Below are 14,431 nucleotides of genomic sequence, written 5' to 3'. Positions count from 1 at the left end.
TGGATTTTTAAGAAATGTAACTATACCTACATGTGTAATGATTAGGAGTCTTAAAACATTTTCAAAATATGAGATTGTCATGTTTGTTATTTATAGACTTTTCGTCCGAATTATTTATATTTTCAAAACATAAATACATGTCATTGAAAATGACAAAATCATCAACACCTGACTTTCATCGCCAGCTCATAATCACTCAAGTGATCAAATGATGATGTTCTTCCTTTTTGCACGTCCAGCCACATGAGTTCTCGCCTCTCGATCCTACATTATTTTTTTTTAAGAGAGAGAGAGAGATTGGACTATTAAAATAATTATTTTATTTTTAAACCGACGTGTGAAACACACCTTCTAAATCACTTAAACGATAAGATTTTATTTATAAGATTCAAATTTTAGAATCTATTTTTCAAATCAAATTATATTATATAAATATTTTATTATATCAAAAATTCTATATGCAGTCACTTTTACGTACTCTTTTATACATTCTATTAATGTAATTGATTATGTATTAAAAAAATTAATCCAATTAATTATATTAATAAAATACACATAAAATACGTAAAAATGATTACACATTATTCTTATTATATATGCTTCACACAAGACCAGCGGCTCCAGAATAGAATTTTTTATTTATTAAAAACATCGTCACTTTTGTGCAGGAAAAGCATGAAAATATCAAGATTTTGGGGTTAGAAGATTAATCAATAAATCCGTAAAATCTGTGAAACTTTTTAAAAGAGGCATAAATACGGAGGAAGAATAATCTTTTTAAAAGAAAAAAATAAAAGAAAACAAAAGAAAAAGAGAATATTGATGTTGTTGAGTGCATTAGACGTCTTGAGAATTTCCTTGGTCAATTTAGTGCATGTTTGGAATTTCGGTAAAAAATATACCTTATAGTTTTAGGGATTATTGCTTAAGTAATATATTCTACTATTAAAAAGTGTTTTCTAATCTAGAAATTAACGAGGATTATTTGATTTTTTAAATATTATGACCATATCTTTAAAAGTTGAAATTATCTAAAAGTTGTATAGATATTTTTGTTCATTAATAATCTTTTTAAAATTTAAATTACATTTCGCATTATTTAAAAAAATACATTTTAAGAAAAATATCAAAATGATTAGGGATGAAAACTGACGCCGACCAATGGAGGGGATTTGCATGGAATGAACAACCCACCGTACCGGTCAATGTGGAGGAAAGATAACGACCGTATCAACTTTGGCAGTTCTCAATACTCCTAACGGCGAGGTCTATTTAAGAGAGTGGAGAGACAAAGTGTTGCAAAGGAGAGAGAGACTGAGAATTGAAAAAGGCTAGAGGAGGGGAAGAAGATGATCTCAAATCGAAACGATGTTGCTTGGTTTAAAATCAAACGGCGTTGTTTCACTCATATTGTTTTTAATATGTTATGTATAAAATAACGCTATTTGTTTCACTTGCGTGTGTGTGTGTTTTTTTTGTAAACTTTAAGTATAAAATGACGTCATTTCACTTAAACTTAAGTAGAATGACAACTATTTAACTACAATATATACATAATTATTTATATATTTATTTAATCGGTCGGTTTGACAATTTGAACCAAGTTCAAACCGGAACTGAACCGAACCTGCAGACATCAATTTTATTTATTTTCTACCGTTGGCCGACAGGTTCTCCACTGATTTCGGCTAGTTCCTGACTCCGGTGGCCGATCTTTGTTGGTAAAGGTTGGTCTGGTCGGTTTCTGTTCATCCCTAAAAATGATACTTTTCCTCAAACATATTTTTTAATTTATTTAAGATTAAAAAGTACTTTAATATGAAATATCTAAATAACCTAATTTTTTCATTAAATAGGTTTTAAAGCTATATATGTACTTTTTAAGACTCCAACCGCAATCCTAAACATGGCCTTAATATGCCTTTTTATATACTTTTAGTGCTTTATGGTGTCTTTTTTCCCCTTTCACTTTGCTTTAGCTCATTTTTAAATAAAAGCTGTTTTTTTAAGAAAAAGTAAGAATTGAGAAAGTATATTTTTAAAAAATGTTTTTACCAAAATAGAATGTTGATGTAATTTAGGAAGGGAAAATGATAAATCAGTTACAACCATCCTACTATCCATTTACTACTCTTTTTGTATTTGTTTTTTTTTTTTACTTAATGATTAAAGAAGTGATTATTAATAAAATTATATATTTTTTAATTTTTTCTTAGTGATTAAGGATGTTAAAAAAATACTTAAAATAAAATAATAAGAAAATAAAAAATTTCAAATTCTTTGTAAATAGTAAATGAGTAATGATAGGATCAGTACGCATTTAAGAAGTATTGACAAATGCACCGAAAGATTCCCACGCATGGCAATTCTGATAGGGTCCTCGGTTGAGATCCTAGACACCGAGCTGTCGCACCCCTCCTTGTTCCACGATGACTGATGTGAACTGCCACTTACTTAACTGTGATGGTTATGAATGGTGTTGGCTGAACTCGTATGACTGTTTACTGGCTGATGGTGGGCGAAATTCTAGTGACTGGGCATGCATGTATGCATGTACAGTGGCTGAGTGGGCTAAAACGGTTGAGTGGGATAAGGCTATTAAGGGGCCAGCTGACCAAGTCAGGCACGCGTGTCTCCTACTGGTGGGCTAACCAAGTCAGGCACACAGGTGTCTCCTGATGGTGGGTTGACTAGGTCAAGCACAAGTGTAGTTTTCTGGTGGACTGACCAAGTCAAGCACATGTGTCTTCTAATGATAAAGCACACGTGGCTATGGGTGGTTTTTGTGGGCTGGCCGAGTGGGTGGTGGCTGAGTAGTTTAAGGTGTGGTTGGTTACTCCCTACAAAGTAGGGGAGCGGTTATGGCTAGACAGGTTGCATTGGCTGGGCGAGTGGCTTGGCTGGTGAGCAGTAACTGTCAGCTTGTCCTTGACCTTACTCCAGATTCAACCAAGGATGCCTGGTGCAGACCAGATTCCTTTCAATGACAACTCGCAGCTTCCTTATGCGATGCCCCACTTGAGCAATTCAAAATGATCATCAAGCAAATGCGAATGCAATGCAATAGACACAAACCACAATGCTGAAATACCTCAAAAATGCATTAATGAAAGGGAAACAATGAAAAGCATAGGTTACCCTGATTCACGAATTGCACAAGGTGAGTCTTCTCCTTTGGAATTCATGGATTGCACCTAATGGAGCCTAAGTGATAAAGCACCAATGTGTCTAAGAGGGCTTACAAGCCAAATTCATCCAAATGTTTAAAGATAAAAACTAACTGACAGCCTAGTACCTTACTTATACTAGAAAGCAAATAAAACAATTACAAAGGAAAATGGTTACTGGATCCACGCCTCCTGGTTAAGGCCTCATGCTGTCAGTGGCCCATAGGTGGCCTGGATGAACTCACAGCATGGGCTGCTTGCTTGTGTGCATGGGTCTTCAAGTTGGCCTGTCGGGCTAGCCTTGGCTGGTCCTTGGTCCTTGCATGTGTGGCCCAGGTTGTGTGGACTAGGCACCATTGGTGAGTTGCTGGGTTGGATCGTGATGGACTTGAGCATGGCCCAAGCCAGTGGGGACTGGGCATTGGTCTACATGGCCCAGACTGATGGGGCTGGGTGTTGGTCAGCAGGGCCCTGGCCAAAACTAGGGTGTTGATCAGCATGACCCTAGTCAAGACCAAGGTGTTGAGCAGCAAGGCCCTGACCAAGGCCAAGGCGTTGAGCGGCATGCCAGCATGCGTGAGCTTTCTAGGCAGCCGCACAGTCAATTCCAACATTGGCGTGCCTGCGTGCGCTACGCTGGCGCCTAGGCCATGCATGCTCGCAGTGTGTGCGAGTAGCCCATGCGTGCACACTGCGTAAGCGCACTAGGCATGCATGCAGTCTAGCCGTGAGTTGAGTATGGTGTGACAACCTCGCTTGCGCGTGCACTGATTGTTCACTACCTGATGGAGGATGACCATGGCCTAGTATTCACCAATGGCTTGGTCTGGGCAATCAAGTGACCCCAACAGTGTTGCTGACGTGCTGTCTGGGCATCTGAGGGTGCTAACCAAGGCATGGTCGTGGCCTCTTGCCTTGGGGTTTTGACAAATTCGTGTTAGGTCATTAGGAAGCCATGAAGCTGAAACTCTATTCGACCACCACCTCAACAGAAAAAACCACAAAAAGTGATGCTGAAAGCCTCCTGCCAGCCCAGATTCGCCACACGTCCTCTCCGTAAGTTCCTCATTGAAAGAAAAAGTCTATCCAGCCTCTGGTCCGTAGATCACAGACGGACACACCACACCTATGTGGCGAACTCGGTTCTTCACCCACATCACGGTTTGTTCACCTAGCTCTGTCTGACTTCTTTCACTCGGCTCCCTACTCCTACCTCTTCTCATTACCAAGACAAGGAGCGAACAACCTCTTCTCCTAGATCTCATGCACACTGACGCCCACCCTAGCCAACACCCTACCAACAAATCACTCCCCGTCAACCTAGCCCCTTCACGTCTCTCACCCATGAAACCCTAGAAGATTTCGTCCTCACCTCTCACCCCAGCCCCTTCTTCACATCTCTCACCCCTGAAACCCTCAATCTCATTCTCAAAATCCATATGGTGTGTTGAGCTTCTGTTACAAACTCCAGACGTCGAACACCAACGCTCACTCCGTCCAGATCTGCTTCATCACATCAAAGTAGCTTCTTTTCCTTTTTTTTCCCTGGTTTTTATGGTTGCTGAGAAAAAGGGAGAAATTTGGCGGGGGATATGTTTTCCTTTGGGTGTTTTGTTTGGATGCTTTGGAAGTGATGATATATTTTCTCAATTTTGTAATTTAAATTTAGTGACTGCTTTAAAGAGTTAATAAGATCTCTACATTTTTCGAGAGTGTGTGTGTGTGTTTTGGTATCTTGTAAATGGACTTTAAAACTCCGACTTTAAGACTCTACATTTTTCATTTATATTCTTTCATTGTATTCCTATTAGTAAGTTTGGTCTATGAAGAAGGGTGATTGGGGGAGGGGGGGTGTTTGTCACGGATGTTTTCAGGTTATTTAATTATTGATGCAAGAAATGCTAATTCTTTTATGCTGATATATTGGCTTGAATTTCTAGTTATAAGTAGAAGGATAAATTCTCAACCTTCGTGTTTACCTTGTTGTTACCTTCTGGTCAACATCTCGTTAAATGGTGGTTCTCTTCTATTTGTTTGATACTTATTTCGTTCTTTATATTATTGGTTACTGCTGCATGATCTACGGCTTGCTCAATTAATTGAGGCAATAACAAAACACAGAGAAACAAAGTGGTGAAATTACTTGAATTTTTAGAATGAAATGAAAAATGATAGTCAGAGATGCACATTTTAGATTGTAAACTTTGAATTGAGCATTGATTAATTAGTGCTGATTTTGAAAAAAGGAAGGAGGATATTAGAGATTGTCCAAAACATATATATAAATATATATATTTATATATATTTAAGATAGCCTGGAAGGAAGGAAGCCCTTTGTTTTGCCTTCAAACTACTTATCAAAAAAAATTACTCTTGATATGAAAGTATGAAACCATTAAAGAAATTATAATGTCAATCGATATCAATTTAATTTAGTCACCAATTAAATAGCATGGAATATCTATGTCCAGTAAATAGTTAGCAAGAGCACAGGACAAAATGTTTTTCTTCTGCTCTGTTTTTTCTGGAATTTTGGGTGGATAGTGCTCGGGTCATACCAAAAGCAATTAATTTTATTAACTTTAGAATAGGTAGTTTGTGTTCATTTATTAATTTTATTAACTCATGTTGTAGTAATCTTATTAATTTATGAATGATGATTGGTGAAGTGAAGATTTTAAGTGGAAATGCCTAAGGCATCTTGGAATGCCGTCCTTTCTGCCTTTACTAAAAGCAATGTGTAAAATGAGGAAAACATTATTTTGTGAAGTATTTGTTGTATCTCTATTGCTACTCCGAAAATGTGTTTCCTTAACACTATATGCTCTTATTAATATTTTTGGGCTTATTTTTGTAATATTTTAATTTCTTATCCATTTCCTTCAATCGATCAACATCACAAAATGTGGGCTATTTCACACTGGCATATAGACTCTATAGATGTAGATCAAGTTTCACTCTGATAAGAAATTTGAGATACATACTTCCATCATAATCTAACAGTTCCTGACTTCTAATGCATATCTTTTCCTCTTAAAACAGGTTAACAGGGGAATGAAGTTGGTGGTGAAAGTGGTGCACTGGGCAAGATAAACGAGTACTTCTAAGAAAAGGTAAGGGAAAATCTCTCAGAATCATCTCTCCTTCGATGCTTGTTTTTTACAGCGAGATTGCTAGCTATACACTGCAACAGGAATGAAAATCTGAGATCTTAGATACGTTGCTACATAAAATAAATAAATAAATAAATCTTGAAGTATGGTGCCATCAGAGTTATTGGCTTCAGATTTAACGTCTCATCTGATTGTAACTTTCCTTTAATGACCCGAATAGCAGTGATGGATTTTTGCATTTGGTACTAAAAGATTTCAAAAGGATCCAATTCCTTGGGAAGAAATGCAGTGATTTGATTTTTGATAGAGCTACTTCAACCATAGACTTAAAGTAGAAAATATATTATGTTTAAAGGTACACTAATAGCACCAATTAAGTGGTTATGTACATACTTTCCTATGTTTATTGTGGTTGAAACTTCTCAAAATATGGTATGTTATTTATTGGTACTTTTTTTTTGCTAAGAAGTGATTGGTAATCTTGATTTGCTAATACGCGTTGGTCGATTTGCAGGCTAGGCATTCTTGTGGGTTTTTTTGGTTGGTATGACTTGAAAATACCACCATATGGCGAAAAGAGAATCAACCAATTAAAAACCGAACTTCAAAAGATACAACTAGTAATGGATATCCAAACAACTTGACATCAACTAGAAATAGAGGCTAAGAGGCACAAGAGAAAACTTGAGTGTCAATTTATTTATAGTAATTTCAATGACGTGGGTACTTTGTTTAGGATTTTATTTTGGGAAATTATGAGAAAACAATGTGAACAAGATGATTTTTTCATGTCGTTGGTACTTTAGGATTTTATATTAAGTTGTTTTCATTTCAGATTAATTTTCAGCTTTTTAATTTTACTTATTGAGCATGTCATTCTTTGTTGATCCATCTATGTTAATTATCCATTTTGCACTAGAGCATCACTGTTTTGTGTTATAAAACATTGTTTTTAGAGTATTGGAAGTTTCTTGATTATATTAGTTTTGTGACTGCCAAGTGCGTCATTTATTAGAAACTTGTACAGCATTTTCTGCTCTCTGAAAATGTTATCAAAACAGAGTGATTACAGTGGTTATTGAAAAATCCACCTTCTGAACATGGCATGGCATTCCTTAGGCACGTGTACTCCAGAGCTATGTGACCCCCTCCCTGCATGATCTTTGCTGGTTATAATTCCACTTACTTCCTTCCACTCGGTCAAATAAAAAATAAAAAATAAACAATCACTTTACAAGTACAACATAATTCTTGCCTTTATGGTTGCAGGTTACATTTGTATGGTAACCCATCTTGTTCTCTATTAACATATAAATTAGTTGTTCTTTTCAATGTTTTATGTTGCTTGCAAATGCAATAAGTAGAGGGCATAGAATTTAAACTGCTGATATTTTTTTTACTTATTTTTGTAATGAAGAGGGGAGGGCACCCATGTGAGCATACTGCTTGCCCCCTCTCTTCTGTGAGCATGCATGATTTTGAACTCATTGTTCTGATGCTATTTCATAGCTAGCTTTTGTCAATGTAAAATATTGCATAGTGAAAAGCCACATGTTGATCTTCTAAAAGACTAAAAAATAACAAAAGAACTGTTATGGATCAAACTTGAAAACTGAAACCAGAAAAGTTATTATCATTGATCTTTAAATGACAGTGTAGTTTCATTACAAAAAATCTGGATCAAACTTGCTCAATAAATTATTGAAATACTCAAAAACAATAACGTCTGGAATTTACAATAGCTACATGTTTATGGAGACTAAATGCACTAAAAATAGTCATCTCCACAAAACAATGTCATCTCCACCAATGATACTTCACCAAAAAGGGAGGAGCAGTCCGTCTACCACAAAAATAATCCATGTCAAAATCCATAACCACCAATGTACTTGGGTTTGAGGAGCCTCATGCTGTGTACCTGGGTTTCATGTCAGAATCCATTGTCTGTCCAGTGTTCAAATTATCTATGAAGATCCTGCACGTTTCAAATAAAGATAATACCTTCTATATGAAAGAAATCATATACAAGAAAAAATAAAATAAAAATTTAAGCATAAGTGTATAAATGTTTGTGGTTATTAGGAAAAGCGTGCAAAAATTTATTAACAACAACCAAAATAACCTCTAAAATGACCCTATAACATTATTAACAAATGATCAAACATTATTAACCCTTGGCTCGTGCGTCTCCACCCTATTCTATTAAGTGCGATATTGCTACTGCAAATTCTACACCCTATTCATCTTCCACCGCACTCTTCCTCTTTCAGAATTTCGTTCTCCCCCATAACTAGGCAAACTAATGAAAGTAGTTTACAACATCTACCTAGATAAAGGATACAAAAATGAAAACACAAAAACATACAAGATATTGGATGCTAGGAAACGAAAATGGAATGGAAAGAAACACAAACCCTTCTTTCAGAATAGACCACTGTCAGTGGCCACAGATGGCGCTGTTAAGGAGACGAGCGGTGAGAAGCAACACCGCAAGCTATGCGACGAAGCCATATGGAAGTTATAGCAAGACTGATTTATAGATTTAGGATTCTAAACGCACATTTCATAAAACGAATAAAAAAATAGAAAAGTAAATACACATACGTTAGTGTGCGGAGGTTGACCTACAGTAGAATGTTGTGTAGAACTTCTCAAATATTAATCTTTGTGAAATATTAAAAAATTTAATTATTCATGGCTTCGTACCTGTAAAAAGATATTAATATTTCAAACTAGTGAAGATTACTAAGAGAAAAAAGAAAGAAGAAGAAATAAAAACGGCTTGAATACAAAGGAAAAGAACAAGTGCCGGAGAGTACGTAGGTAGGTTGAATGCGGTACACTTTTTTTTCATTCTTTGCTTGTTATTCTTTTCTAATGTTTGGGCCAACAGAATGATCATTTGCAACAAAAAATAAGAATGAAAAAGAAAGAAAAAAATAAGAAGATAATAATGATGCTATTGAGTATTGAGTACATTGCCCCTTATGACAATTTCATTTGTCAATCTTTTCTTTCTTTTTCTTTTTTTTTTTATTTTTTTATTTTGTGAAGAACCTTTGCCCGGTTTGGATTGCCGATAGATGTTTTTCATCTCATCTGTATATTAATTTTTCTTATTTAAATATACTATATTTTATTTCTAAATTTTAAAAACATCACATTAAACAAACAGTACCAAACAGTAAAAAACTGACATAAATAGTTTAGAAAAAATCTTCACAACCTCTCAACACTCCACACTCCACATTTTTTTTTAATTTTTATTATTTTATCTTTTATCAAATATTTAATATATAAATAATGAATAAAAGAATTAAATTAATTTAAAAAGAATAAATTCAAAAAAAAATATTAAAAAATTAAAAAAAAAAAGTGGAGCGTGGAGTGTTGGGAGGTTGTGTAGCATTTCTCAATAGTTTATAAACAGTGCGTGAACAGTAAAATCTACCATGAACAGTATATAAACAGTATAATTTGGCTATTCTATTAAATAGTAGGATCCACGCCTTTTTCAAATCTCAAAAATTAAAAACTATCTCATCTCATCTCATATCCAAACATACTTTTTTTTTTACAAACTATTTCATCTCATCTTAACTCAAAAATTTTCTTACTATTTAAAATATCTCATCTCATCTTATTTCATCTTAACTGTGTATCCAAACGAGACCTAATCTACCAATAAATATACCTTCAGTTTAGTGCTTTTATCTGTTCCTCTTCTTTCAAGCAAAAGAATGTCTTGAATTTTTTTTTTCTTTTTTATATAAATTGAACATCTGCTGAATAATTTCTAGTTCTTTTTTTTTTTTACTTTTTTTCATTTTCACTTTGCTTTGTCTCCTCTTGGTTCTGTCCTTGAAGCGAGGGATGGCATCATTCAATTCTTGAACAAAAATCGATTATAGACCAACAGCTTATTAATAGTTTGTTTATAATTATGGATTAAATAATATATTTTTTCAAATTTTAGCTTGACACTTATTTTGATTTTATGTAATTAAATATTTAAAAAATATTATTTTATTAAAAATTGCAAATGAGATTTGATTGGGTGGTAACATCACTACTCACAAGGGCGGAACTACTAAGGGCCTTGGGGGGCCATCCAAAATTTTTAAAATCATATGAAAATTACAATTTTAAATATTTTTTTATAAAGTAAATTATATAAAAATTAATATTTAAACCCCCCCCCCCCCCCCCAAAAAAAAAAGTTAGATTTTCTGGTCCTGCCCCTGACTACTCATTCTTGAAAGCTTGGGGTAAGGAAAATTCGACTATTCTCCATGACATCTTGTAAGGCTCCAATGCTTCCCAAATCACATGAGGGCAAGTTTGGGGCATGGGATGAGATATAAAACTCTCATCTCATCTCATCTCATAATTATAATTTTTTCATATTCTCGCACAAAATATAATAAACAATTTAACATTTTCAAATCTCAAAATAATAATAATATTAAAAAAATAATATTTTAAACTTTCATCTAAAACTAAGAATTCTCATTTCACTCCCCAAACCTACCCTTAAATTGGAGTCTCATTTGAATATTATAAAGAGCAAGAACTTTTCATTCTAAAGCAATGCATGTGGGATCCCATATACCACATATCCTTATCATTATTATATGGGGTATCACAATCTACTTTCCTTAAATTTTCGACATCCTTGTCGGCCAGTCCATCGTAGGTGGCATGGCTCAAGTCCACATTTCTAGTTAGAATATGTTTTGATACCATTTATGACACTCCAATAGAAGACCTAAATCACATGATTTATACTCTAAAATAACAAGTCAATGATACAATAGGAGCCTCATTGGAACATTATAAAGAGCTAAAACTTCTCCTTCCTAAACAATGTGAGATCTCATATACCACCTAACCTTATTCTTATCATATGTGGGATCCTAAGTTTGAGACTCTGCAAACTTTATAAATTGAGTTTTTGGAAATCTAAGCTAGGTTTGAGATTCTGCAGATTTTAAAAAAGATTTGGTTGAGATTTCAAGTTTTAGGTCCTGTAGACTTGATGGAATGTGTTTTTGGAAAGTTGCGGTTTTAGGATTGTGACACATGATGTTTAGCTACTGCAGACTTTAAGAATGATGTTGTTGTATCTATGGTTTTAGATTCTGTAGACCTGGTGAGGTTTTGGATTTCTGAAAACTTTTAGTACATAAGTTAAATAAAATGTTAGGTTATAGATTCTGCAGACCTTAAGAAATGACTTTTATGAGATTTACGATTTTAGATTCATCAGACTTTAGGAAGTGAAGTCAGTAAGGTTTAAGACTTGGATTGTGAAGCTTTGAAGAAATAATTCAATTTGAGATTTAAGTTTTAAATTCTGCATACATTAGGAGAGCCCCTTTTTTTTTTTAAGAAATAATTTTTGAGATTTTAGATCTTGCATACTTTAATAAAGAGTTGGATTTCTTTCGTAAATTAAGTGTAAGATTAAGGACCCTAAACTTGGGAAAGTTTTATATTGCGATTTATTTGAGATATTTTTTTTTTTTTAAATACATGAAGAGTTCTATTTACCATTTTATATGAAATCAAGCTAAAAATTTGAAGGAAATTCTTATTAGGTTTTAATTGAGCTTGCTGTTGAGGTTTATATATATATATTACCTAAATTGGACACTAGAAGGTATCATAATCGATATAATGTGCACGAACATGCATGCCTGTTGAGGTTTTGGAATGAGGTGTGCATGTTAACTGTGTGCAAATGCCATAAGGAAAACAGAGACATGATTCCGAAAATATTCATCTTCCTTTATTGATTTGTTTACACAATAAATGTGCCTTTTTATAGACACAATCTAGCCAGTACAGAAAATAACTTCTAATGGAAATGTGACACCTGTACTAAGACAGTTACAGAGAATATTCTAGAATTCTACAGAATCATCCTTTCAAGTCATGTTTTCTGGAAGGGTTTCCTCCTGATCTTGTGGTGCAGATTCTATGGCCTTAATACCCACCCGCGAGTCAAACGTTATAGCTTTGATGTTGAGGCTTGACTGTAGATGTTGAAATCTAGCTGTAGAAAGTGGTTTAGTGAGAATGTCGGCAATTTGACCCTTGGTGGAAATAAAGGCCACCTAGAGTGTTTTATTAGCTACCCGTTCTCTTATAAAAAATGATAGTCTAAATCTACATGTCTGGTTCTAGAATGCAATACAGGCTTAGCTGATAAATAGGTGGCGCCTAGGTTATCACACCATAGGAGAGGAGGATTTTTGAGAAAAATTCCAAGTTCCTTGAGTAAGGATTACAACCATAGGATCTCACACGTGGTGTTGACTATTAACTTGTATTCGGCCTCGGTGGAGAACCGAGCTATGGTTGGTTGCTTTTTCAATCCCTAGGAGACAAGATGAGTCCTAAAGTAAACACAGAATCCACTAGTGGATTGAGGTAACTCAAAATGCGTTTGACAACCTGCCAGTGGGGTTGGCGTGGACAGTGCATGTATTGACATACTCGGTTGACAACAAAGGAGATATCAGGACGTGTAAATACTAGGTACTGTAAACTACCTACTACACTCCTGTACAAGGAGGGATCCTCAAAGGTGTTACCATCCAACGCATTAATTTTGATAGAGGAGGACATCGGTGTGCATATTGATTTGGAATTGTGCATGTTTGTTTTGAAAATGAGGTCATGAACGTATTTGGATTGAGAGAGAGTGAGACCAGAGGGGTCCCGACTGACTTATATGCCCAAGAAATAATGTAGTTTGCCCAGGGTTTGACAGGAAAATGGGAACCCAAAGACCGAATAAAATCAGCAATTAGCACATTACTTGAACCACTCACCATTATATCATCGACATAGATTAATATATACAAACAATTAGTGGAGTTTTTAAAGATAAACAGAGAGGAGTCAGACCGAGAGGCTTGAAATCTGAATGAAATTAATTTATCACTCAATTTGGCAAACCAGGCCCTAGGGGCTTGTTTTTAAACTGTAAAGAGATTTCCGAAGCTTACAAACATGAGTTGGATGATCTGGATGGACAAACCCAGGAGGTTGTTGCATGAACACTACTTCTTCGAGGTCTCCATGGAGAGAAGCATTTTGGACATCCAGTTGGTGAAGGGTCCAGTGGGAGGTGACTGCAATTGACAGTAGGAGACGTATGGTGACGGGTTTGACAACAGGACTGAAGGTTTCAGAGTAATCTAGGCAAAGTTGTTGATGAAATCCCTTGGCCACAAGGCAAGCCTTGCGACGCTCAATGGAGCCATCGGCCCTTCGTTTGCTTTTGAGAATCTATTTTGAACCAAGGACGTTGTAGTGGGGTGAGAAAGGGACAAGATACCAGGTTTGGTTTTGCAACAACGCCTGAAATTCGAGATGCATGGCAGATTGCCATTCAGGATATTTTGATGCTTTGGTGAAGGAAGTAGGTTCTTCAGGAATGGGAAGAATCAGTTTAGATGGTAGAGGCGAAGAAATAGTGAGAGAAAGAGTGGGTTTCGATGGCTATGGAATGGTCCCGTCAGAACGGACCCCAGGACAATGAATTTGTGATTTGGACCGTGTGACCATGAGGTGGATGGATTCAGGTAAATGTGCCTTTTTATAGACACAGTATAATGGAAATGTGACACCTGTACTAAGACGGTTATAGAAAATATTCTAGAATTCTACAGAATCATCCTTTCGAGTCATGCTTTTGGAAGGGTTTCCTCCTGGTTCTTGTGGTGTAGATTCTATGGCCTTAATAATGCCTAAAGGGAGGTATGTGAAGCACCGGGCTAAAATTTTGGAATATTAGGTTTGACAAAATGATTGAAGATTAAAATAGACATGAAATCGATGTGATGGACAAGTATTTATGAATTGCTCGATATACAAACAAATTTCGAGGATAAGATTTTTATAAAGATGAGATATTGTAATACCCTAATCCAGTATTATAAGGAAAATAGCAACAATTTTTATTGGGCCAAATTAGGTTTAATGGGCTATATGCAATAAGCCCACAAACTATTATTATCTGGAATTGGTTTCTGAGATTTTTTTATTAAGTCCATAGGTCCAAGAATCCCGTTAAGCCAACCCTTTTGATAAGCCCATACAAAGCCCAAAAATCGACCCAACAGCTAACTCATGGAAAAC

The 14,431-nt window shown here is 35.3% G+C and overlaps 1 long non-coding RNA gene across 2 annotated transcripts; it reads right to left on the bottom strand.

Moving 5' to 3' along the window:
• Positions 1-7,885: 7,885 nt before the first annotated feature.
• On the bottom strand, positions 7,886-13,921 carry LOC122311358. Of its 2 annotated transcripts, none has more exons than XR_006242767.1 (2): positions 13,297-13,921; positions 7,886-8,255 (listed from the first exon to the last, which is right to left on the bottom strand). It is a non-coding gene; the product is annotated as an uncharacterized LOC122311358 (long non-coding RNA). The 2 variants fall into 2 exon arrangements; XR_006242766.1 differs by lacking the exon at positions 13,297-13,921 and adding an exon at positions 8,695-9,492.
• Positions 13,922-14,431: the final 510 nt, after the last annotated feature.

The sequence above is a fragment of the Carya illinoinensis genome, chromosome 5, assembly GCF_018687715.1.
Source record: "Carya illinoinensis cultivar Pawnee chromosome 5, C.illinoinensisPawnee_v1, whole genome shotgun sequence".
In the NCBI taxonomy this organism is placed as follows: Eukaryota; Viridiplantae; Streptophyta; class Magnoliopsida; order Fagales; family Juglandaceae; genus Carya; species Carya illinoinensis.
This window is presented reverse-complemented; position numbering and strand designations above follow the sequence as displayed.